The sequence below is a fragment of the Tursiops truncatus genome, chromosome 4 (assembly GCF_011762595.2).
Source record: "Tursiops truncatus isolate mTurTru1 chromosome 4, mTurTru1.mat.Y, whole genome shotgun sequence".
Taxonomy (NCBI): Eukaryota; Metazoa; Chordata; class Mammalia; order Artiodactyla; family Delphinidae; genus Tursiops; species Tursiops truncatus.
The window spans coordinates 96,886,898-96,914,002 of NC_047037.1; the positions used below are offsets into that span (position 1 = coordinate 96,886,898).

The 27,105-nt window shown below is 38.6% G+C and overlaps 2 protein-coding genes across 7 annotated transcripts in view; one reads left to right on the forward strand and one right to left on the reverse strand.

The window, feature by feature from the left end:
• Window positions 1–27,105, reverse strand: part of CMSS1 (cms1 ribosomal small subunit homolog) — a 383,373-nt gene that overhangs the window by 327,517 nt on the left and 28,751 nt on the right. The window lies entirely within an intron of this gene.
• LOC101319409 (filamin A-interacting protein 1-like) overlaps window positions 1–27,105 on the forward strand; it is a 50,721-nt gene that overhangs the window by 1,382 nt on the left and 22,234 nt on the right. Inside the window, exon 1 of one of the 2 annotated variants that reach the window (XM_033855902.2) lies at window positions 5,420–5,761. The exons of the other annotated variant lie outside the window; for it this stretch is intronic. The gene's annotated coding sequence lies outside the window, so the exon portion shown is untranslated. Of the gene's footprint in view, window positions 1–5,419; window positions 5,762–27,105 lie in introns of those variants that run through there. 2 annotated transcript variants of the gene reach the window in all.

The following is a 27,105-nucleotide window of genomic DNA, read 5'->3' on the forward strand; positions in this document are numbered from 1 at the left end:
TTCACAGGAGTTTTATTTGCTAATTTTGTTTGAAGCAATGCAAGGCTTTGGTTTTAGTATTCTAAAAGAAAAATTATATGTTACTTGGCCTGAAGATAGGCTTTATAAACTGCAGGTTAGTACCGAGAAGTAGCATTTCCTCAAAACTATTATTTCAAATATAGGGAAGCCTACCATAATGAGAAGAGGGGGCAACACCCAGGTTACTGTGGAGAAGTACAGAATATGCAATAGAAAAGTTGTTTATTTGATATAGGCTGTAATTGGAAACTGAAAAAATTCCTATCTAGGGAAAAAGGTATTCCAGTCTTTTGAATCTAATAGAGGAGGAGGGAAATAGAAACCATCAATTATTGTTTCAGCTATACCCAAAGTACCATCTGTACCATAAACTATAGCTCAACTGTTGAAAATCATAACCTCTATCAAAGCCCTAACAGCTGTTTCCCAGAGTCTGCATTTTATTTTTGTAAAACAGGCAAGCATCAATTTTAAAACAAAATTTTAAGTGACACACTTCAACAGTCCACACTTTTTTCCATTTATTAACTTTAAAGTGTAGTTCAAAGAACAATCACCCATTAAAACCCCTTTTAAAATTGAAAGTTAAAAAAGATTTATCGTGGATACATTACCTCACAGTGGCCTCTCTTAGTGAGCATTTCTTAGTGCTTGGGATAACTTACATGATGGAAAAAATGTTTTGGATTGAATGAATGTGAATTTTTACATCTCCAGATAAAGCACATATTAATTTTATAATTAATAAATTCATTTACCTTTCTATGATGATTAACCTTACCCATTAAGCCCTAGTATTTTTGTGATATTTTCCTAATGTTGTGATGGAGTCTATAGTAACAATCAATATGAAAATACAAGTAAGCTTAGAGCTTCTCAATTTTCAAGTCCACTTGCAATTCCCATTAATCTGCCTTCTCAAAATGCTATGAACTTTGCTTTAGGGTTCTCTGCTACCTCTTCCCCTCCAAAAAAGTGCCTTTGACAATAAATGGATTTTGAGGTAAAGAAAGTGAAAATGGGGGAGAAGAGCAAAATTCCATTAATTGTTCTTAGGTCATGTTCTGTTTATATCTAGTGCTTCAGGGCAAAGTGAATGCTTTTACAAGGTGAATAGAGAAAAAAAAAAATACAGCCTCCTATTAAAGGGAAAAAGGAAGTGGGGCAGGAAGAGAACTGTTTATAAAAGACTGGATATTGTAAAGTAATAATCAAAGGATGTAAAGCAATATTGGTCTCAACCTGCTTCAAGAACTGAGATCTGTTACCCACACTGCCAGTCATTATCTTTGAAAAATCTAACACACCTTATCCTCTTGGGCATATCATTAATTTTAAATGATTTTTAGAGTTTAGTTAATTTGCATTTGACTGTGAATTTAGCTTCAATATAAACTGATTTAGTTTCTGTAAATTATGTTTAAATAAGGATTTAAAGATGAAGAGACTCTGCATATTCAGCAAGCATCACAAACTTTCAAAGAAGTATTTCTATGGCTGCCTTTGCCATCACTAGGGCCACCAACTCAATCACTTATGTTTAATGTGTGCTGCAAAGAATCTTAGAAATTCCTCTGGCCAGTTTCTACTTCGAGTGTGAGGTAGACTAATTCCTAGCAGATCATCACCAACACAGTTCTAAAACCTCCTATATTCCTCTTCTTAAAAACAGAGTTGAGATTTTCTCTCCCTGGCCTGCTTCTGCATTAACATTACCTCCAACTGGGAAAGCTGGGCAAGTAAAAATGGGAAGGCTCTCCAAGGAAAGTTGCTTGGTTCTTTTTCAGATATGGGAGAAGGACTCCCTTTTCATGCTTGTTCCATGAGATTCTAATTTAGCAGATTAGATAGGACAGCAGCAGTTTTCATTCTGAGCCCAAGAACAGAGGGTAAAACATTAGCAGCATTTTTTCTCCAGTCTGACCATCCTCACATTCCTATGCCCTACTGGTTCCAAAATAAGATTAACTCTTAAAGATACAATTATACTTTTTTAATGACTAGCTTTGGAAATGATACATTTGTGTGTGGGGGGATGGGTGATGAGGTATGTGCAAGAGTAAGTAGGTAAGTGTAGCTATCATTGGGACAGGTAGAAGTGCAAACACCTTGTTTCTGTTTATGGTAACTACTGATTCTAGCCTAGAGCACAGTCATTATCAGTAAGAGTGTATATTTTGTCAGAATAGCAAACACTCAGTCCCACAGGTGTGAGTTTGAGAAGTGCCTTGGTAAGTTCTTTATGGACAGTGGGATGCCCCAGGCCCCAGAGAGTGTACACGCACACTGACACAGACCTGACAGGAAATGTCCACAGAACTTTATAGCTGGAAGAGGCCTTGGAGGCCATCTGATCCAAATGCATCACCCTGCAGAAGAAACTGATGTCTACAGTGTGACTTACCTCAGAGACACAGAGCTACTCAGAGGCAGAGCCAGGGCCCCCTGCATTCTTGGGCTATAGCCTTTGGTTTCTCCTTAAATTAATGGTAGGAAGAGATGAGAACAGAAGCCCCAGAAGAAGCCTTGGTACTATAGGTGTTAATTTGGATATAAAACCCATTAAAAAAAAAAAGAAAGTAGAAAGGTTCAAAGTTCTTGTTAATAAGTACAAGCAGTAAGAAGACAAAGGGAAAGGAGGGAGGTGAAAATCAATACAGTTCAACCAGGCTACAATGGAAGGGAGGTGATAAAGGGAGGACAAAGAAAACAAATAATAAATGTACTTAAAGGTCCTCTGGACGGCAAAGCTCACTCTCTGCCTAAAAGCTGAGAGGTGCCCTGCAAAGAGTGTATGCTCTACAGTTATAGTTAAAGCCATTTACGTCTGATCCACTAACTTGACAAGTGACCTCTTCGTAGCGTCTTCCAACTACAAGCATTCTGCATTCCCTAGACCTCCCCAGCTAGTAGGTTCCCTTTCAAAACTCAGTGAATCAGTGCCTTTAAAACAACCCTCCCTGGGCTTCCCTGGTGGCGCAGTGGTTGGGAGTCCGCCTGCCGATGCAGGGGACACGGGTTCGTGCCCCGGTCCGGGAGGATCCCACATGCCACAGAGCGGCTGGGCCCGTGAGCCATGGCCGCTGAGCCTGCGTGTCCGGAGCCTGTGCTCCGCAACGGGAGAGGCCACAACAGTGAGAGGCCCATGTAAAAAACAAAAGAAAAACCCAAAAAACAAAAAAAACCCTCCCAAAAACTTTACAGGAAGTCACTGTGGGCTATAAGCTCCTGGAGATACTTACCTGCTTTACTTTGCTTCATACCATGCATTGCTACATGACATTAAATTATACATTAACGGCTTGTTTATCGTCTGTCTACTGGACTGTAAACTCCTTGAAGGTCAGTTTTGCTACCAACTTTATCCCTAGCACCTGGAAAAACACCTAGCTATAGTTAGTAGGTATGTCACCAGGCCAAGAAGGGTATTGGATAAATATATGAATAAATTATACCCTGGAAGCTTCTTATTTGGTAAGAAAAGAGTATTTCTGGAAACAGTGGGTTAGGAAGGGCCCCTTCTTCTAGATTTTGTTCAGGAGCTCAAAACAAGTCTCTGCCACTATTTGAAGTAACTACATAGAATTGACATATAAAACACAAAAACCAGAAAACGAATTAGGCTCAGATGAAGTCAAGGCAGTGAAATCTGCTTTTACTATACAGTATGTGTTGTGTAGGCAGATTTCAAGTCAGATGCTTCTCTGTCTACCCACCTCCATCTACCTCACTTTAATGTCCTCCCAAAATAATGAGAATAAAGATGGTGAATGAGTACCAGGTGAATTGCCCTGGGGCAAGAAATGGATGGGAAGCAAAATATGAAAGAACAGAGTGCAGTGTTTTTGTCCTTAATGAAGGGTATTCTTCTGTTTTTCCCTTATTTCTGTGCCTCAGCTGAACGCCTGGGAATTGCACTCATGGGGTCCAAACAGTTTGTCCTTGCAGTAACTAGAAGTTAGCAGATTGCCCTTTCCCAAGTATGTATGTATGTGTGTATATATATATATTTTTTTTAATTTTTTTTTTTTGCGGTATGCCGGCCTCTCACTGCTGTGGCCTCTCCCATTGCGGAGCACAGGCTCTGGACGCGCAGGCTCAGCGGCCATGGCTCACGGGCCCAGCCGTTCCGCGGCATGTGGGATCTTCCCAGACCGGGGCACGAACCCGTGTCCCCTGCGTCGGCAGGCGGACTCTCAACCACTGCACCACCAGGGAAGCCCCCAAGTATATATTTTGATTCCAAAGTTTCTGTGGGTAGTCAATTCATCTGCCAGGTTTTACAGAAAAGGAATAATTTTTCTATAGTTTCAAAGTTAGGTAACGCCAGTGTCAACCTGTGAAACCAGCCTAGGGCTTGTAACTCCTCATCAGCACCAAACATTTACTGAGTGTCTACCAGACACTGTGCTATAAGTACAAGGCAGGACAACAAGCCCAGCAACTAAGTTCTCCACACACCACACCATGTCACTAACATAGCTACACCTATGTTAGTCATCAACACCTTGTTGATGACAAGGGCTAAGATCATCAGCAGCTCTTGCACAGTGGTTCCAATCATTGATCACTGTCCTGTTCGGGCTCTTTTTTAATGAACTGATAAAGCAATATACATAATACAGGTCAGCTGTACATAAAAATAAAGATAAACAATGTGGGACTGTTTTTAAAAAAACATATAACACATGGGCTTCCTTGGTGGTGCAGTGGTTGAGAGTCCACCTGCCGATGCAGGGGGACACGGGTTCGTGCCCCGGTCCAGGAAGATCCCACATGCCGCGGAGCGGCTGCGCCCGTGAGCCATGGCCGCCGAGCCTGCGCGTCCGGAGCCTGTTGCTCCACAACGGGAGAGGCCACAACAGTGAGAGGCCCACGTACCGCAAAAAAAAAAAAATACAACACAAATGTAGTCAGTCTCCAAGCTTGTTTACTACTGACACTAAATTGATATGGACAAATAGTGTTACCTCAATGCTAAGACTAAAGAGTAAGAATAATGGTTCGTAAATCAAGTTCTACTCTTCTTGGCTCTGCCATCCATTCTCTGCGTAAGCCTCCTATAGCCTTGGCTTCCATTAACCTAAAAAATGGGAACAATGTCATCCACTGTAAGTATCTCTCAACACTGGGTAAGGATAGAATAGTGCACAGTAACCCCTGAGGGAACTCTGATCACGTAGAGTCAAAGACTATATAAAAATATAAGTTACTGATCCTATCATTAGAGAGACAAGTCAGCTAAAGAAAATGGGAAGAATGTGAGGAAAAAGTCCACTCTTAAGCCAGAGGCAAAATTCACATAACTATAGCCCTTGAGCCTGTGAGAAAATCCAAATCATCCTACCAAGAGCAGCCGCAAAGATGAGCTCAGAAAAAAAAAAAAAAAAAAAAAAAAAGATGAGCTCAGACCTTCAAGATGGGCGACTCTGACAGGAGTAAATCTGCCAGATTTATCATATCTCATGGCCCACCAGTCTTGGAACAAAAGTTTAAAGGTGAACTAAATTTTCTCTCTCTTTTTAAAATTCTCTTTTAAGTGAATCAAAACAAAAACAAATCTCTGAGCAGAAATTATAAGAGGAATGTAAAATATTCATCGCATTTGGTCTGACAAGACTTAAGTGACTGCTGCTGTTACATTTGAAGAAAAGGATGGAGCTGCTTAGCCTAAGAGCTTGGGGAGAGCATGAGAAAGTTCCTTCTTGCTGAAGACAAATGGCCTGCAGTGAGATGCTGTGTAAGTCCCTTAGCCTTGGCTTGTCAGTTAATTGGGAATGGCAGAGGAGGTGAATCACTCTGTGGAGTTCTGTATAAAGTAATCCTTTGCTGCAAATGAGAAGATTATCTATTCTTTAAAAATAATTCATTTTTTATCAAGAGAGTTAAACACTCTTTTTATTAAAAGAAACACATTATGTTTGCGGTTCAGTATTATCCTTCAGGCTTTCATACAACTGCCTATATGGGGCAGACTGAGGTCTTTTAGATAAAGATGAGAACAACTTTGTTAAATGACTGGGGTTCTACTCATCTCCCCTAACATTACGCCTCACGAGAGTCTTCTTACAGTCTCATAAAATTCACTGGGCTGAACAAAGATGCAAAGAATCACAGGCAAAGTTAAGATTCTCTGGCTAGTTTACCCCCATCTGGACTTATTTAAATTTGTCTCCAAGTGAATTCACTTCACTGAGTGGTTCTCCCTCCTCCAAAGTGACAAGAACAGGAGGAACAAAACTCTACTTCTCCTTCTTCAGCTCTCATAATAATTAGAGTAAATTCTGAGAACTGTAGGCATCATTCAGACTAAGAGGGAGTTATATTCCCCTAAGAAATGGGTCTTCTCAGCTCTCAAATCATTTGGTCATCAAGTATGTACCAATTTCAGACCCATGTGGAGGATACAGAGGTATCAGATTCTTTAAGGAGCTTATAGTTAGTTCAAGAGCAAAACTAATATAACAAATTAGAAAGTGGTATAAAACAATACAGAGTATTTGTGTCACAAAACTGTAAGGGCTGTGGGAACTCAGAAAGGGGAACCAGCCAGGGTTAGACAAGTTAGGGAACATTCATGGAAAAGATGGAAAGTGAAATGTAAATGTAGCATTCCAAAAAATGATGGCAGATTTATCCCTTGGAAGTCTACTGTGAAAAGGGAATATGAGGTAAAAAGAGAAAGAAGGCTTGATCCAGCATCAGAACACCCAAAGTCTGATTTTAAACTCCATTATTTGGCCTTTAGAACAACCTGGACTTCCATAGTTATTTCAATCCTTAAAGTGAAGATTAAAAGTGATGATAAAGCAGTTGGCACAATGCCAGACCCACAGCAGACACTCAGTAAATGGTATCTATTGTTCTTCTAGATATTAAGCCAGTCTGCCCATAAGAATGATGCTCCATCATCATCTGGTGCTATTGGGTTCCTCCAGGCTGAGGCACAAGGGGCTGTCTCAGGGCCAAAGAGGAGGTGCTTTGTAGGATGCAGTCCCAAAGAACTCATGTTTAAGCTTATTGGAGAGTTAAGAACTCAGGATTAAGCTTACTGGAGAAAATCCATGTCTCTAGTACTTAACTTCAGCCACTCTGAAAAGTGAGGTTATCCTTTATCCTGATTTCCCTGCTTGAAAGGAATCCCTCCTATGAGAAACCCACATGAGCTTTCCTAAAGAAGTCTTAGTCACCTGAAATAAAAAACAAGTTACTGAGTAAAGGACCAAGGAGAGCAAAAGGCTTAAAAGCTGGCCTGGAATCTCCTGTTTTACCTGGAAAGTCCTACCATGCTGGAGAGGCACACGTATAAAACAAATAGGTGAGACAAATCTTACAACATGGGCTAAATAGCTTATATTAGATCCTACCCACAGACAATGAAGATTTCCTTTCAGAAACTACTAGTCAAATACTAATTCCTAGGTGTTCACTTTTCAGTTTAATTATACTTTCAATTTAGCATAACATTTTAAGTGTCAGACACTAAAAAGATTTACTTCTGTACTTTTACAGCACACTTATAATCTTGAACTATAACAAATGCTTGACATATAAAGAACCAAAAATAAATCTGAATCCCCTGAAATTCCAATTAAGGTTCCTGTATAGTTATGAACCACTGAGACTTGACGAGTCATAAAATCTCTTCTGATAGAATGGAATATACATTTTTGACATGTGAATTTGTACATAGTGCTATTTAGGAAAGAAGGGAGGGAAAGGACTTTAAAGGTTGGTAGTGGTTTTTATCCTCTGGAACTGAGATTTGAGGATCATTAAAGGCTTTGTAAACCTTAGAGACAAAATTGTATTGCTTTCCCCATGTTGCAGCTGAGGTAACAGGTAGATGAGGCAAGGTCATAGAGTTAAGTCAGTGGCAGATTTTGGTCCAACATTCCCTGTCCATTGAATACATGGCTCTTTTGAAAGTGGCTTTTCTGTTGCTTGAGAATTGGGGTTTTGCTTTTTTTCTTTGTTTTTAGCTGTGAATGAGTAAACTTTAAAAGTGAGGGAGACTGAAGTCAGTGCTTTTTTCAACAATGCTTTTTTCAACGACTGCAAACGTGAAATAGTTTGCCCTCTCTCAAAATTCAAATCTTAAAATTAATTAAAATTCAAAAGTAATATATGGTCAGGGCAAAAATGGATGGGTATTCATATAGCACATACACAAGGTATACTATATAGTCTTTTCATCAATTTTTTTCCAAACAGAATTTCTCATACCGATAAACATAACTAAATGGGTAAAACTTTTGTGCAGGGACAAAATCAGCTGCAGACAGGCCCAGGGCCAAGGGAAGTAAAGTATCAAGTCACTGCTCTCACCACTAGCAGGCCTGTTGCAAACCACTGTAACATCTTAAGATGGAATTGCCCCTAACTACACAAGCTAAATATTCTCTAGAACACATTCATCTTAGAAGAACCCAACTTAGAGAAAATAGGATCAAACTCTGTGTTCATGCTTTCTATCTTCTCAATGCTCAGAAGTGGCAGAAAAGGAAAATGTAACCCAAATGCTCTGAACTGTTCGTTAGGGAAAATTAAACAAGGTTAGATGACCAAAATAACTTTAATTTTTAAAATGTATGCAAGAGGACATGCAAAGACCACAAGAAAAATGGTCAGTTACATTCCAACAGATTTTAGAATAAAACTTTCCCACCTACCTGTAATTAAGTTTTACATATGGCCCAAACTCTAGTTCTCTAAAACATCATTTAGGAGACAGAAACCAGTCACCCTCAGGAACTAGGAAAAGTGAGTAAAGGTAGATGGAGGATGTTCACTGTGGTTCAGGATCTCACTGTTTGCTCAGCAGGCAGTCAGGCCAAACATCAACCTTCATCTTCCAACTGCCTTGACCTCCAAATACTGTTTAATGGGATTAAATGTTCTACTTCCTTTGCCCTCCTTATTTACTGATTTACTATAGCTAAAATGGAAGGGGAAAAAGAAGGAAGTTCTCTAGGAATCAAAATGTTTCACATTTTATGCTCTTTGGACTCCTATCTAGCCTGTTTCTCATGGCAAATTGTGTGATTTCAGTAGTCACAATAAAACATAAGCCTCTGTTGTTGTGGTTTCTAAGTTTCTGAAGTCTACATTTCCCACTAACAAGTTAGGAAACGTTTGGTTTCCCAAGCATACCACGTTAGCCGCTGCCTCTGTGCAGGCAGCCAGACTACAGGGAGGTGAAAACCAGTGAACTCATCTACTCTGGCACATGACTGCTCCCTGTTTTGGCCTTTTATGTTAAATCTACAAACTGAACACCAGTGAATTAAAGTATGAAAGCCAAATAAAAGAGTTAAGCCTTTTTTAAAAAAAGACTTACAGGAACTAGGGGCTTAAAAAAATTTTTCTTTCCTTTTGGCTCAGAGTAAGATTTGGAAAAGGATATATTCTTTGTAACTTTTTTAAAAAGAGAGAATAAAAGAAAGAAAAACAACCTACCAAAGAATAAGTGTTAAGAGAAAGGAATTATACTAATCCTCCAAAATATCTATTTGCAATATCTGAATGAAAATAACCTGTGATCTGGGAAGAGAAAAAAAAGGATGAAAGGAGATTAAAAACAAAATTGTGTAGCTACATCAGAATGCTTTTCTAAAGAATCTATTTCTGTTTTCCTCAATCCACTAAGATACAAAAGGAACATCTAAATATAAATGGATTTTGCAATAAGAGAAATACATACAGGGCTTCCCTGGTGGCGCAGTGGTTGGAGTCCGCCTGCCAATGCAAGGGACACGGGTTCGAGCCCTGGTCCGGGAAGATCCCACATGCTATGAAGCAACTAAGCCCGCCAAAAAAAAAAAGAGAAATACATACAAATATTCTTAACAAGATAAAACACATACAATACACACTTTTAAGGGTATACAGCATTATGCCCTTGAAGTCTGTCTGAGAAAAGGCTGCCTGCTAAAAATACTTTCCGAGAACTTTAAGTTCCTTGAAATGTTCTATGGAAATGGTATTTATGACAAACCCACCTCCTCTAGGGAACATTAGATGTTATTACTGGCAAAGTCACAATTTTCTAAACCATCCAGAAATAATCATGAATTTATGCCAAATGACTAAACTTGTTTTATTATTACAATGATTAAGAGAATATTTGCTAAGATCTCATGTTCAAGCTCAAAGTAGCCATGAACCTACAGAAAATACAGTGTCAAAACAGCGGATTGCAAGGGGTAGTGATTTTCTGTGCCTTTCACAGGCAGAATATTACAACACACAAATTCACTGGAGACGATGGTATACGAGATATATGAGATAGGAGGTGTGGATGTATGTCACGGTGGTGAGAAACTGCTTTTCTGTAAAATGAGAATAATAATACAGTAAGTCCCCTACATACGAACAAGTTCTTTTCTGAGAGCTTGTTCATAAATCCAGTTGGTTCGTAAGTCCAACAAAGTTAGCCTAGGTAGCCAACTAACACAATCGGCTATATAGTACTGTACTGTAATAGACTGTAATACTTTTCACACAAATAATATGTACATAAAAAACACAAAAAATAAAGAAAACATTTTAAGTCTTACAGTACAGTACCTTGAAAAGTACAGTAGTACAGCACAACAGCTGGCATATAGGGGCTGGCATCGAGTGAACAGGCAAGAAGAGTTACTGACCGGAGGAGGGAGAGGAGGTGGGAGATGGTAGAGCTGAAGGATCGTCAGCAATAGGAGACCGAGGGCAAGCTGCAATTTCACTCACGCCAGACACTGATGGAATGCACATTCATGTCTTTGAAAGTTTGCAACTTGAAGGTTCGTATGTCGGGGACTTGCTGTACTTGCTTCTTATGACTGTTTCCGGGACTAGCGTGGTACATGGCATATAATAATTCCTCAATAAATGATAACTGTTATTCAGTGACTATAGAGGAAAGGAACTATTGAATACTTACAGTCATCCTTCAGTATCCGAGGGGGATTGGTTTCAGGACTCCCACAGATACCAAAATCCACAGATGCTCAAGTCTCCCATATAAAATGATATAGTACAGTCAGCCCTCCCTATCTATGGGTTCTGCATCTGAAGATACAGAGGGTGACTGTACTATGTGTCTTTTGCTTACAGTCACACACTTATACCCTAACATGGTACCTAGTTCAAAAGTAGAATAGGTATTTGTTCAAATATTTAACAAATACTTATCGACTACCCAGCAAATACTGGGCACTGTTCTTGAGCTATAAATCTAGCACTGAATAAAACAGACCACTGCTTGACCCATCACTGAATAAAACACACACACACACACACACACACACACACACACACACACACACACAACACACACACACACAACACACCCACCCCTACCTCCCTACTCACATGAAGTTTACATTCTAGTAGGAGAGACAGCCAATGATCAAGTAAGTAAAATATAGTATGCCAGGTGTTACTACATGAACTAGGGGAGAGAGTCCAGCGGCTCCCTGGGAAGGCAGCCAGTACAAAAGCCACAGGCTCTGCTGTGCTCAAGGAGCAACAGGGAAACTGGTATGACTGGAGCAGACTGAACAAAGGTGGGGGCGGTCAGGGAGTCAATGGGATAGGGACCTAGAGTGCAGGAATGAATGAACAGATTAACACTAAAAGCATGAGATGGAAGAAAGAGGAAACTCTTCTGAGGTCAGTACTCTGCCTGGGCTTTCTAGCATGTAGACTGGTTAAGCTAAAAGAACACATGCTTTGTAGACAGTGAGTTTTTATTCTGGTTTGGTTATTTGTGCTATTTGGTAGTTATTTAACCTCTCTAAATTTTAGTGTTTTGGTCCTTACCCTCATCTGTAAAATAGGAATAATACTTACCTCATAAGGTTGTTTTAAGGATTAAGTAAGATCAAGTGGCACAGAGTAGACCCTCAGTATGCTTGTTTCTTTTTTGCTATAAACTAAATCCCACACTGATAGCAACTGGGAATTGGAGTCTGTGTTCTAGTACCAGGGCTACCATAACAATGGTATTATTTTGTCTTCCTGGGCTTCAGTTTTTTAACTAAGAAAATGCACATGCTACACACAGACATTATAAAAACAGATATACATCAGTTAAGGTGTTGTTATAAAATTATAACCAAATAACATTACTATTACAATTTATCTTAATATTAAAAATTCAAAACAGCAAAAGTATGACTCCCTGTTTCTCTATGTTACTTCATCTCAAAAATCGTGTAAATTTTAATTTTTTAAGCATGAAGTTGTAAAGATTTATTTAGCAGCCATGTTGACTTTTATTCCCTTTTTCTGTCCCCGCTTAAGAACACTGATCTAACAGAAAGATCTCTGGGACTTCCTTGGCGGTCCAGCGGTTAAGACTTCGCCTTCCAATGCAGGGGGTGTGGGTTCGATCCCTGGTCGGGGAGCTAAGATTCCACATGCCTTGGGGCCAAAAAACCAGAAAACATAAAACAGAACCAATACTGTAACAATTCAATAAAGACTTTAAAAATGGTCCACATCAAAAAAATCTTAAAAAAAAAAATCTCCAAGAAAATATTTAACTGCAAAAACCAAGGTGAAGGATAAAGAGAGTTTATAGTAAGTTATTTTTTGTATAAAAAAGGGAGAGACTAAGAATCTTTATTTGTATTTGCTTATTTACTCATAAAGACATTATAGAAGTACATGTAAGAAACTAATATCAGTGGTTTTAAGTTGGGGAAGAGGAACTGGCAGATGAAGGATGAGGTAGGACCCTATACCTTTTAATATACATATTTGGAGACGTATATATTTAGGAATGCTAATCTGAAATCCAAGACTGAAATTCAGACTTTCTTGAAGAGTTAAAACTGAGCAAAGTAAACTTTGTATAATTAAAAACTTAAGTATACAACAGTATGAAAACCTCAAATAACTTCTTTCTCAGATAATCTGAGTATCCCTCAACCTGTTATTTGTATTTTCTTCTGAAATGTTCAAAAAACATTATAAAATATCCTCAATAGTCCTCTCCACATTTTCCACTATGGAAACTAAGCCCAGCAGTAGCACATACAGAAAGAGACTGCATCCGTCAGCCCACCCCACCTCTGAGTCCCCAGGCAGACAAGTCTAGGAGCATATTATCTCAGCAGAGAACGTCACTGCACGTTTACACGCAAGGAACGAAGAACAGGAGAAAGAGGAGCAGAACATCAAAGAGGCTTTGGGAGAATCAGCTATTACTATCCGTTGTGATATGCTGGCATTTCACTGGATAATACACATTCAAAGCACGTTCTCTTCCAGGAAGGGAGAAGAGCTGTGGTGCAGATCTGTGAACAAAAGAGAAATGGGGAATACTGATCCCAAATATATTTGAGCAGCAAACAGTGAAGAAGAGTTATGAATGTCAGAGACAACTAACACAAAGAGATCTAACAGAAGTTTTCCAAAAAATCAACTATGCCCTAAAATGGTGGTTACAGCCAGAGGTGACATTTCCCCCCCAGGTTTTCTGCAATGTTGGGAGACGTTGTTTGATTGTCACAACAGAGCTGGGGGTGCTGAGTTACTTCTGGCATCTAGTGGGTAGAGGCCAGGGGTGCTGCTAAACACCCTGCAATGCACAGGCAGTCCCCACACCAAACAGTCATCCAGCCCAAGATGTCAGTACTGCCAAAGCCGAGAAACCCCAGCCTACCAATGATAATCAGTATAGCAAACCATGTGCATGGCTGAAAAGATCCATGAATGGCCTGAAGAGAGATCACAGTAAATAGATTATGGAGTCATATCTTTCATTCTAGTGTGAATTCGGACTCTGTCTCTCCCAGGTGACCGTTACATGAGGCAGCCCATTGTGGCTGAGATGTTCTTCTATACTGTCATCATCAGTACAGTTTCCTACTTCTAGTGGTAACTGATATGTATTGTGCCAGGCAGTATGCTAGGAGCTTTTGTATAGATTGTTTTACTTGATCCTTGGAACAGCACTATTATGAGGGAGGTTCCAGTATTATCCCCATTCTACAGATGAAGAAAATGAGATTTGTAGAGGTTAAATTGCTTGCTCAGTCACACTAGTTAGAGTGGGGAAGCCAAGACTCAGGTCTGAAAACTGAACTCCAAAATCTGAATTTCTCCCCCAGCACTACCCTGCCCCCCACAGTATTCTATTGCCTCTTTCCCATTTGTGCCTCGGTGCTGGTGAGCGTACTTGCTCCCTGTCAGTCATCTTGCCTGGCCCTTGTCACCCACCTGCACTGTTTACTGCCATCTACTGCTGGGGCAGTAGGGAATAGGCAGTAGACAGGACATCATTCCTATCCTAAAGAAGGCTACCATGGTGGAGCAAACAAATATGATCCAGAAGAACACAGATCACAAAGAGTACCAAATCAACCACAGAGAGGGGGAGGAAGGAATGGAAAGACTGATAAACAGTCAAAATGTTAGCAACCTGGGAACAAGCCCAGTATCATCATTACCATCAACTTAAACTTAAAGGCAGCTCTGCATGCCATGTACAAGGCAAGGTGCTCTCAGGAATACAGGCGCACACTCAATCTGTGACAGTCCAAGGCACCACATGCTGGGTGGCTTTTTGAATACTTCTCCCAGGCAGCCGGGGAAGGCACCATGGCTGTGGGAGACCTAGGTAGGCCTTGACGGATCAGGGAGATGAAACTTCCAGTCTGCCGAGGACCTTAAGTCTCAATCTGTTGAAAGACAGGCTAGTTTTTTTTCCTTTGTTTTTTTTGGTGTAGTAGCAATCAAAATGAAAAGTCTGGAAAAGAAAAAAATGTTAAAACACTGATCTGAGGGATCTTTTTCAAACCTCATTCAGAGTGGGGAGGCGGGGAGAAGAACATGAAAAGAAAAGTGAGTCGGCTCTTTAGTAGTAGTATACTCACAGTAATTTTTTTTTTTTAAGTTTCTTCGTGATAGCTATAATATATTCAAAGCAAAGAATCTATTTCAGTAAATGGCAAAAAGACAAATCCATCTGAGTAGATACTTTTTAATACGAAAAATTAAAATGGGGGATGAGGAAGCATAAGCTAAGTGGTATTCAATGAACATCCATCATTCAACAGTTCTTTCTAGAAAGTTCCTTAACTGACAATACAGCACTGAAGAACTAACAACACATAATTCAGGCTCTAAGTAATTATCGTGGTACAAATTTACACATGCTGTCCTTATTGTCACTCCCTTGTTAGTTCTGACTTCCTCTCCTGGGCCTAGACTGAGCACCTTTTTAAGTCTCCACCCGGCCCTTCGATTGGAGTGTGCAGAGTCTCCTAGCCTAGATTCCATGGTCTCAAAATGAAAATATTCTCCTTGTAGCCTTACTCCCCAAGCTCTGCGCCTGTGAGCTCTTAGACTGACCTTTTTCTAGTTCTGAAACCTTGCCTTTCAGCAGTTTTTCTTTCTGGGAGACCCTTTGTCTCAGTTTCTTTGCTCTTTTTCCTTCTTTTTAAAAAAAAGATTTGTACCAATCCTGGTCCCTCCGCTCAATCTGAGGATTTCATAAGCTCCTCTTAGGATCCGGTTTCTCTGCTAAAAGCTCCCTCCTTATAATTAGTAGGTCATTGTTGATCTGCATCTTATTAATTCACTTCCTCTGACCGCTGGGGAGCCAAACAAGATTGTTCAGATGTTGAAGAGTTCTGACTCACCCCCATTTTTTACTCTGACACCAGCTAAAGCCTTCTCCATCACTTCATACCCTAATTCTTATTTCAAACAGTGAAGGAAAACAGCAACCCAGTTTTCTGGATCTGGACCCATTTATGGTGTCTCTAAATGATCTCAATGATGATGACAGTATCTTCAGTAACAAGGACATAAAGCAGACACAGATTTATACTCATACTTGGCTAGCAGATGCCAAAAAGAGTGTTACTGTTCTTCTAGATCTTGCTGACCAAGTCAAATGAATCAAGCATTACATTATGACTATGGTATGCTGTAGCTGTAATTTTTTTAAAAAAACCTTTAACTTGTGAGAGAAATAAAAGGAAGCAGCATACATAGAATAGAAAAGACTAGTCATAGCTATTTTTATGAGTGCTCCTAAAAATTAGACTAAACAGTGAAAAGTCCCATTGAAAAAGCAGAGAGTAGAGCAAGGAAACATAAATTACAGGCCTGATTACCAAGAACCTATCTCAACCTAAGGAAGCTTTCTAACAAATTCCATGTAATTACTCTGCAAACTGCTTAGAATTCTGTGGTTATTTAACCATAAACACGGCCGCTATCAATGCAATGCAACAATTAAAACTACATATTAGATAAAAATTGCTTCAAGATATAGTGGGACATCATTATAATCAGACTATCAAAGTCTAGCCATGAGAGCAGATATAAAAATGAATAAAGCATTATATGTAGTTTTCTGCTTATTAATGAACATGTTAAATCAAGAAGAAAAAATAATGTATTAAACTAGTGCTGGAAGAATGAAAGCAAATATAGGAATTGAGGCCCATCGAGGTGAAGTTACACAGTTAGGACTAGAATGAGAGATACACTATTTCATATATCTTAAGAAAAGACTAAACAGGACTTGGTATCATCACACTGTTTGGTTGTTGATGGGAAACTATTATAAGTTATGACTAGAGTAAGGTCTGCAAGTATACAGGCAGGTTTTAACAGAAAAAGGTAAACTGATAAATAACAGGCACAGTACTTTGCACATAGTAGGTGCTCACTGTAATTGCCTCATAAAAGTCTGAAATGAATTAAATGTCTGCCGACCTGCACAGCACTGTGAATGAACCCATTTAAGAACCAGGTCACTCAGTGGTTTCCATGCCCTTATTTCAAATTGTGGTTTCAAACAAAACACGATGTCTTATGGAGGCAGTTTTGTCACTTAGGATTTTTCTAAAAACTAGGAAAGAGGTATTTGAAGGCAGGGAATCTTCCATCTATCTATGATGGGGAGCAACTAGTTTTATTAACAACGTAAACACTAAAGCAGTGAGTAGGCCAGTGAATCTGGGGACTTCATCAATATGAAGCGAAGGGCTCACTCAGTAACAGCCTGAAGAAGGTGACAGCCTAAACCAGAGACTTTTCCAGAGAAAGACATATTTGCCATTTATGCTTCAACTGTCTATTCTCGAGATGAACAGTGATTCTCAAACTATGGCCCCTTTCAAGAGGTCTGTGAGGTCAAAGCTATTTTCATAATAACGCTATCTTTTTCATTCATTCCCTCACAAGCATAAAAGGAGTTTTCCAAAGGCTACATGACATGTGGTGACGTCATTGCTCTTACAGCTGATGGAATGTGTGAAACAGATTTGAGAATCCAGCTGCCTTCAATTAAGCCAGGCATTAGAGTTTGCAAAAATATAAAACAACCCTTCCCACTAAGTTTTTGGGTTAGAAAAAGTTATTTTTCATAAAAATATCTTATTTATGTTAACATATAGTGGGTTTATTATTTTTAATGAATAAATATATAAATACTTTAAAATATCTTGGTCTGAATTTCTAATACTATAAATATTGACAGACATAACCCACATAATCAAAAGCTCTTTAGAGTCCTCATATCTGCTCATTCTTTCCCAAAAGCCTACAAACTCTGGAGAACAGGAACCCTCCCTGTTCATCTCAGTATAGTCCCAGTATTATATTCTTTGTTGTTTGCAAATTAAATGAACAAAAGTGTTGCCATATACATAACATCAGAAACTGTAAATTCAAGATCCATATAGTAAATACAGTGGGTATTTGTCCTCTAAAAGATGACAGGTGAGAAACTAAGCTGACTCTGAAGTTGTTCACTACTTATGGTTGATTTCTATAGCTACCAGAAACAACACAATGCCATTAATGGCTTGTGGTTTTATTGCTTGATAATCATGCTAAGCTTATTTATATGGGCCGGTTGTATGAAAAACTGGGAAAGGATCTGGAAAAGTAAAAACATAATTGATGTGTTAGGGTGGTCAGACCATAGGTGAATATTTCCTTTTCAGTTTCATTGTTGTTGATGTAATGTTGCTTGTGTAATAAACAAACATATTTGTACAGTAGAGCTCTGGCTCTGAGGAAAAAATAAAAAGGACCACTCCTTTGTTTGCAGAGATGAAATAACCAAAGGAGAGTGGGGGGCTAGGATGTGGACATTTACCACCCATCTCCCTTCTCTTCAAACAAGCAAGCACATACAGTTCTAATGCAGGGATCCGAAGAAGGAAGAACAGTCTCAGTTCTTTCCAGAGGCCAGTATACTTGGAGAACACCAACGGGAAAACCATTTACACCTAGTTTTCTTAAATACCTAAAACCAGGCACATGGTAAACACCAGAGCACCTTCTTTTAAAAATGAATAAAATTAGTTAGGACAATACTACAGTATTTCCCACAGGAAAATGTTCATTCATTCATTCAAAAAGCCATTCATTTGGTACCTTCTACATATAAGGGCTTTGTAGTAGACAATATAGAAGACACAAATGAATCAGACATGTGTCCTGTTCTTAAGAAGTTTATATTTTAGTAGTGTTGATTGTAATGTACATAAATAAAACACAAATCAAAAGTGATGAGAATTATATATAAGTTATTATGGGTATGACTGGCATTATAGCATTTAGACACACCATCTGTTTCATTATGTGTGTTATATGATGCATATTACTAACAGTGTCTTACTTAGAGGAGATGAAATACATTCACACATGTGTGCTGACGTGTGTGTAAATAAAAACTGAAAAGATGCTCTGAATGTATACTTTGTAATAAGGAACCAGCATGATGATTAGTACCAAAGAATGCTCAAGATTACATACGTGATTATTTTTGAAAAAACAAGGAGCTGGCATTGCACAGAATAATAGTGATAAACTACAGTAAGTTATGACAGTTCCGAGCCATAATAGAAACTTTAAAGAAGAGCTGTTATAAGCCACTGCTGTAAGCCAGTTTGGATTTAACTACCTCACATTTGTGTACATAAAACCAGCTTCTACAACCTGTTTTTATTGGACAGGATTCAATGAATGTTCCTATAATCCTCTCATGTCAGTACTTGAACATGAATATGAGTACTCCAAGACAATATTCTTCAAACTGGAGTACACATGCTCTTGTGGGTACACAAAGAATTTCCAGAGGTATAAGCATGGAGAACTTTAAGGGAATCAATGTCTACATCCGCAATTCACACACATGCTGTCTGCCAGAAGAAAAGTGCTTGTGCTCTACAAGTTTCCTTTTTTAACAACCCTTTCAAAAGAGTCTTCTTCTTACTTAACAAAATCTTACCAAATTAATGTAAGATCTTCTTACATTGTATCTTCCTGGGTTGGAAACCCCTCTGGGGCACAGACAAAGGGACAATTCTAGAAATACTCCTGATAGAGTCCCATGAGAGCAGAGCAGCAGCAGCTTCAGAACCAACCACTGGATGGATACAGGCAAATAACAGTGCCTGTTATTTCATCTGGGGACAACTCAGGGTAATAAGCTCTTGTTCCTCATCTCTTCTAGAAGTGAAATGGTTGCCAGAGGGATGTGTATTTACACTTGTACTTAAGTTGAAAAATGAAGCCAGACTTTTCCTGAATGTCTGATTTGGTTGACTGGTTTGCCAGTGATGACTTTTAGATTATATGGCAGACGTTAATATATATCTTTTGCAATTATTTAAACCTTGAATAAAAAATTCTAGATGCCAGCTTTAAAATGTGTGAAGGTGTACTTAGTTAAAAAAATTCTTTTAGAACAAATTACCGAAAGAGAATTAAGAAAACAATTCCATTTACAATAGCATCAAAATGAATAAAATACTTAGGAATAAATTTAACCAAGGAAGTAAAAGATCTGTATAGTTAAACTATAAGACATTGATGAAATAAAATGAAGAAGACACAGATAAATGGACTGATGTTCCATGTTCATGGATTGGAAGAATTAATATTGTTAAAATGTCCATACTATCCAAATGATCTACAGATTCAATGTAATTCCTATCAAAATTCCAATGTAATTTTTCACAGAAATAGAAAAACAATCCTAAAATGTACATGGAACCACAAAAGACCCTGAATAGTCAAAGCAATCTTGATAAAGAACAAAGCTGGAGGCATCACATGTCCTGATTTCAAACTATACTAGAAGCCTATAATAATCAAAACAGTTGGTATTGGCATAAAAAAAGACACAGAGACCAGTGAAACACAAAAGAGATCCCAGACATAAACCCATCCATATATAGTCAATTAATTTTCAACAAAGGAGCTAAGAATATACAAGGGGGAAAGGATAGTCTCTACAAAAACTGCTGCTGGAAAAACAGGATATTCACATGCAAAAGAATGAAATTGGACTCCTGTCCTACATTATACACAAAAATCAACTCAGAATGGATTATGGATTTGAACCTAAGACCTGAAACTAAAAGTCCTAGAAAAAAAATATAGGGGCAAGCTCCCTGACACTGGTCTTGGCAATGATGTTTTGAATTTGACACCAAAAGCAAAGGTAACAGAAGTAAAAATAAGCAGATAGGACTACATCAAACTAAAAAGAGCTTCTGCACAGCAGAGGAAACCATGAACAAAATGAAAAGGTATCCTACGGAATGGGAGAAAATATTTGCAAACCATATATAACTGATAAGGGGTTATTATCCAAAATATACAAAAAACTCATACAACTCAAAGCAGAAAATTCAAATAACCCAATTAAAAAATGGGCAAAGGACCTGAACAGACATTTTTCCAAAGAAGACATACAAATGGCCAACAGGTATATGAAAAGGCACTCCACATCACTAATCATCAGGGAAATGCAGATCAAAACCACAATGAGATATCATCTCACATCTGTGAGGATGTCTATTATCAAAAAGACGAGATAACAAATGCTAGGGAGGATGTGGAGAAAAGGGAACTGCTGCACACTGCAGATGGGAATGTAAACTGGTACAGCCACTATAGAAAACAGTGTAGAGGTTTCTCAAGAAATTAAAAATAGAACTACCATGTGATCCTTTGGTATATATCCCAAGGAAATGAAATCACTATCTTGAAGAGATATCTGTACTCCCATGTTCACTGCAGCATTATTCACAATAGCCAAGGTATGGAAACAGTCTGAGTGTCTGACAACAGATGAATGGGTAAACAAAGTGTGGCGTGTATGGGTGCATATATACAAATGTATTTTACATATATAAATATGTATATGTGTTACATATGTAAATACACATATGTAAATATATGTAAAGTATATTTTATACAATGTATGTAAAAGTGTATACTATTTAGATATAATGTATACATATAAGTGTTAATATATAATACATTATATATCTAGAGTACATATATACATTTACATGTGTGTACACACGTGTGGGAATATACACTCACGTGTATATATATGTTAGAATATTATTCAGCCTTTAAAAAGAAGGAAATCCTGCCTTGCAATAACATGGATGAACCTAGAGGGCATTATGCAAAGTGAAATAAGCTAGGCAGAGACAGACAAACAGTGCATGGTATTACTTAAATGTGGAATCTAAAAAAAAAGTTGAACTCAGAAAGAGAGTAGAATGGTGGTTGCCAGGGACTGGGGAAATGGGGGAAATAGGGAGGGGCTGGTAAAACTATAGTTATAAGATGAACACTGTCTGAGGTTATCATGTATAACACGGTGGTAACAGTTGATAATACTGTATTTTATAATTGAAATTTGCTGAGAGAACAGAACCTAAGTGTTCTTACACACACAAAAAAGGTGAACATGTGAGGTAATGGAACTATTAACTTGGTGAGAATCCTTTCATAATTCATATATATGTATATCAAATCATCACATTGCATACTTTAAATATCTTATAATTTTATTTTTCAATTATACCTCAACTAGTAAAAAAGACAGCATTTGCTAAAAGAAAGTGCTATAATTACTCTTTACAGGAACAAATTAATTGTACATAATAGAAAATTATTTTAGGAGTTATGAGCAAACACTTGAAAACCACTGCTCTGTGAGATATGAACTAAAAAGAAAGCAAGCACAATGATAAGTGAGAATTTTTCTTTAGGCTGATAAGTTTCTCTAACACACAGAGTGTTCCTGGAGAAAGACACTTCAGATGTGGACCAGGTCCATGAACTAGTTTGTGTTCTTTGTTGGAGAGGCAATGTAGTATGGGGAAAAAGAACAGGCTCTGTCTGCCCCTTCCTGATCTTTCTGACCCTCAGTTTTCATGGCTGTAAAATAGAGAATAATCTCAAACCCTATAGGCTCACCTGAGAATTAGAAGCAATAGCTGTACTACGGACTTAGCTCAGTGCTTGGCAGCACATCACTGGCACTAAAAGAATGGTAGCATTCTTTTACCAGAATTCTTTTACTATGGTATATAGTTTCAAATAATTTTAGTCTTTGGGCTAGAACTAAAGTTATTTACCTTTAGCCTTTTTTTTTTTTTTTTTTTTGCGGTATGCGGGCCTCTCACTGTTGTGGCCTCTCCCGTTGCGGAGCACAGGCTCCGGACGCGGAGGCCCAGCGGCCACGGCTCACAGGCCCAGCCGCTCTGCGGCATGTGGGATCCTCCCGGACCGGGGCACGAACCCGTGTCCCCTGCATCGGCAGGCAGACTCTCAACCACTGCGCCACCAGGGAAGCCCTACTGCCTTTTTTAAGGTGAAAATTAGGTACTGATCGAATACCTATGATATGCATTTTAAGTCATTTTTTCCAGTAATGATGAGAGATTTTAGATTAGTCATTAGTCCTACCTGATGTTCTCTGTGAGAAAAATGGATGGCCCTGTAGGTCAGGAATATATGCTATGCCAACAGTTTGGGGTATTATCAATGATGAACTGAGTTAATATTGAGCCAGAATACCATTTCCATTAAACATCTGACACATACATAGTAAAGCCTTAGTCAGTCCTGGCATCACCTGGGAGCATGCTGTAATGCAAATTTTGAGGCCCATCCCCTGCACAAAATTGGAATCTGCCATTTAACAAGATTCCCAGGTGATTCAAATGAACCTTAAACTGTGAGAAGCACTGGTAAGGAACAGGCTCTGAGCAGAGAAGATACAATCACCAGGCGTATATGTAACTGAGTCGGGAAAGATGAGTCAGGCAGGACCATAAAGAGTCTAACTTATAATGACAGACTGGCATATACACGTGTATAAACACACACACAACACGAACACAGGCTTAGATCAGTGGTTCTCAACTGGGGGTGATGCTGCACCCCCATAAGATACTGGCCAATGTCTGGAGATATTTTTGGTTGTCACAACTGGGGAGATGTTACGAGCATCTACTGAGACCAAAGATGCTGCTAAACATCTTACAAGGCCCTCCACCATAAAGAATCAGTTGGCCCAAAACGTCAATAGTGCTGACGTTGAAGAAACCCTAGCGTAGATTATACAAACATATTAATTGGAAAAGGCACAAAGGCATACTAATTGGAACTATTCATGGGAAAAGGAGCAATAATTTGACCTCACAGTTCTGAGGGGAAGAATTTCATATCTGGACATCCCAAGGTCTATGCTGCTTTCAAGATTATGAGTACCCTGGTTAAAAGCTCTCAAAATCACTTATCTGCTGTTACTAGCAAAACCAGAGTCAATGATAATCTGTATTAGCATATAAAGTCAGTCAGCATCAATGCCTAGAGCCTGTTAATATGCAAAGAAAAATAATGGAGACAGAAAATTGTTACTGTTTGGTTTAAAACCCAATCCTACTGAAGAAGGAAGCTGCCTTAGGACCCTCAAACTCCACACCCTTCTTACCAAAAAGATACCAAGTCTATACCCTCATTGTACACGTCCACAGTCCCTTGTATGCAATTTCAAAGATCTAAAAACTACATAAAGTTTTTGCTAAATTGTGGCAGCAAAACTTCTTATCTGAACTCATTTGGCAGCAAAACCCGAATGGATGTGAGGTTATTTATTATCTTAATTATCCCACTTAGTGTAACTATTCACATGGTTCACTGTAGAAGTATTCAGAGGTTTGCTTATAGGAGGTGGTGCCACAGGCCTTACTGAAGCTGTTATGTAATATATGGTGGATGCTCCTTACTGCCCTTCTAAAATTTGAAAACTCTAGAATTTTGGAAACATTTGGCTTTGGAAATTCTAGATAAGTGATTGTGGACCTCAAATAACTAAAATGCAGTCAACTCTCAGCAAATATTTGCTGAAAGCATTCAAATATATATTTGAAAGAAAAAAAAATAACCTAGTCAACTATATGTGTGTATATACACATAAACACACACACTTGTATTATACACTCACATAAATATATATATATATATATATATATCCCTGCATTAGTAGTTAGCATTGTGGCAATTAGCTTCCTTGTTTAGGGCACTGTGCACAACACGCCAGGCTTGCAGCTTCAAATCTTGTAAGACCAGCTAACTTTACAAAGAAACACCTTTCTTCAAGACTATAAATTAACCTCAAACTTTATCCTTCAAAATGCTTCTGGATATAAGGCAAGAAATAGTGAATGATTTAGGATCAACCCATTCACCATACCAGAAGTGCTGATTACAATTCAGTAGCATAACCAGTGTCTCTGCCTCTCTCTTTTTTTCCTCTCTCTCTCATACATACATCACAACCCTGCAATGTGTAACAGCATTACAAGCACCCAACTGGCTCTGGAAAGGTTCCATCAGGGCCTCCCTCCTATCCTGGATTCACATTGGTTGATGGTTGGGGGTATAACTCTTTCTGCATATAAATTCCTATTTTCCTCCCTGAAAGGCTTTACCTGACTAGCCTGTTGACTGTCCTAAGGTGTGCTTATGGGACTGGTCCAGGGGAATAGCAGGTTGTTAGGAAACAAGTAGTAACGAAATGCTGAGAGCAAATGTATTCGAATTGTCAGTTTCATGTGTCTAACTGTGTAAGATGGGGCTTGGAAACAGATGGGGATACCAGCTGATTTTCAGAAACCATGAAAAAGATAAATGAACTTGCACCATGCTGAAAAAGATGCATCATGCTTGCTGCTGAAAACACTGAACACAATGGAAACTGAAGCGTCTTCAAAATCTTTTTTGCCAGTTATGGCAATGCTAAGATTCACTGATGACCATTCAATGTTAATATTCTTTTCATTATACTTCAAACAGTCTTCCCTCCTTTGTATCCTAAGAAAACATACCTTCTTCTCATGAAAATGAAATAGCACATGGTATTATTTAATAAGTTGAAAAATCCTGAAAAGTTTTTGTGAAACTGTTCTCTAATAAAATTCTAAGAACTGTGATGTAGAGAGGGGAAAATATTTCACTGCAGTACTGTTAAATACCATTCTAATGCTAAGGTGGGAGGAAGAAGCACTTTGCCAAAGTTTCTGTAACCACTTCACCACCAAAGCAGTTTCCCATGGACTCTGCCACTGGGTTGTGAAGTCACTACCTTTCGGGAGGGAGCCGCCGTGTTTCTCTTCTCAGGTTCCCATGTGTCTCAAACAGGGAGTGGGACAGAGCCAGAAGCCATGGGCAAGCCTCTTGCCAAGACTGTGGATGAGATCATCAACCACCCCACCCCGGCATCCAGACCAGCTTCTTCAGAATTTCACAGCCCACAGCCCTTGGGCCAGCCTGTCAGGTTCTCAAAACAGGAAAAACTAAAAGTGGATCCTCCCCATAAAAAAGTTTGAAAGTTCTTTCATTATACAATTATTTTAAACATGTTCCTCTTGTGTAGTGTAATTACAGAAGAGTGGATTAGAATCTCAAAAAGGACTCTTATTTCCAAGAAGAATACCCCAAGTTAACTTCCTTGTAAAATGTCCTCTCAAATCCTAAACAACTTTAAAAAGAAAGTTCTGTGGCAAGGAGTAAAGACATGCATTGGATAGTTAACTCATTCCTAGTAGAAAAGATATATTAAAATATTATGAATTCTCTATGCTTGATCAGAAAACAAATATTTATAACTTCTCATCCATGACAAGTCTTTTAGTTCAATTTTTCAGGGATTCCATCCTATTTTAGCTTCTGTATAACAATACTGCAAAGCTGTAATTACATCCTCTCTAATCAGCCCATTACCAGCGTAATTAAGGAGTGCCACAAATTTAAAACTATGACCTCAATACTGAGGGAAAAAATGTGTGGAAGAGACAGTTTATATTGCAGGTAAAATGTCCTCCTGTTTTGTTGACAAACTTAAGACATAAAGAAAAAAAATAACATGTTATCATAGAGTCATCATTCAAGAGGGACTCATTATGTTCCTGATAAGAATTTTTCCTCCATCATTTCTAACATGTCACTTATCAAGCTCTTTTGTATCAAATCCCATGCTCTTCCCAAGTGTTATGAACACTCTAAACCCCTTTAGGTGCCTGTCAATTACTCTCATTCAACTACCATCCACTGTGGGGACAGAGATATATGTGAATTGATTCCTGACACAATGTCAGGCTAGTGTAAACCAAATTTAAACTGGCAAATAGGTCCATCAGTAAAGTGCCTAACTTCTAAGCAATGTGAATAAATTTTATCTTAACTAAGAATAGGAAGCTGATCACCAAACATTAATGTATCACATAATGGTTCAAGCCAACCATCTGATAAATATAATAATAACCACATTAATAAAATGGATCAACAACACTTATCAAATGCTTATTATGTGCCAGCACTGTGAGAATCTTAGACAAATTATCTCATTTAATTTTCACAGATGGCCCCTGAGATAATACAATTATTGCCTCCATTTTTCATAGAGGAAACTGAAGCCCTGGGGATATTAAATAACTGCCCAGGTTAATTAGTTGGTAAGAGTAGGGCCAGTCTGGAAGCTTCCTCCAACTGAATCTCAAGCTTGTGTCTGTTTTTACAGCCTTCAGGCTACAATGTCTACTGATTATACGTTACACAAGCAATTTAAACCAAATATTCTTGCCCTCCTGGTGAACTGCAACTGTTACCAATCAATGAGGGGTGGGAGGAAAGCAGGTAGTGAAAACAAAAAAAGCAAGGCATCTGTTTAATAAAGATTCTCCTCCCCCATCAAATTCAGGAACTCCTTTCCATATACTGTATGAGTCGATACTGTCTTTCTAAATT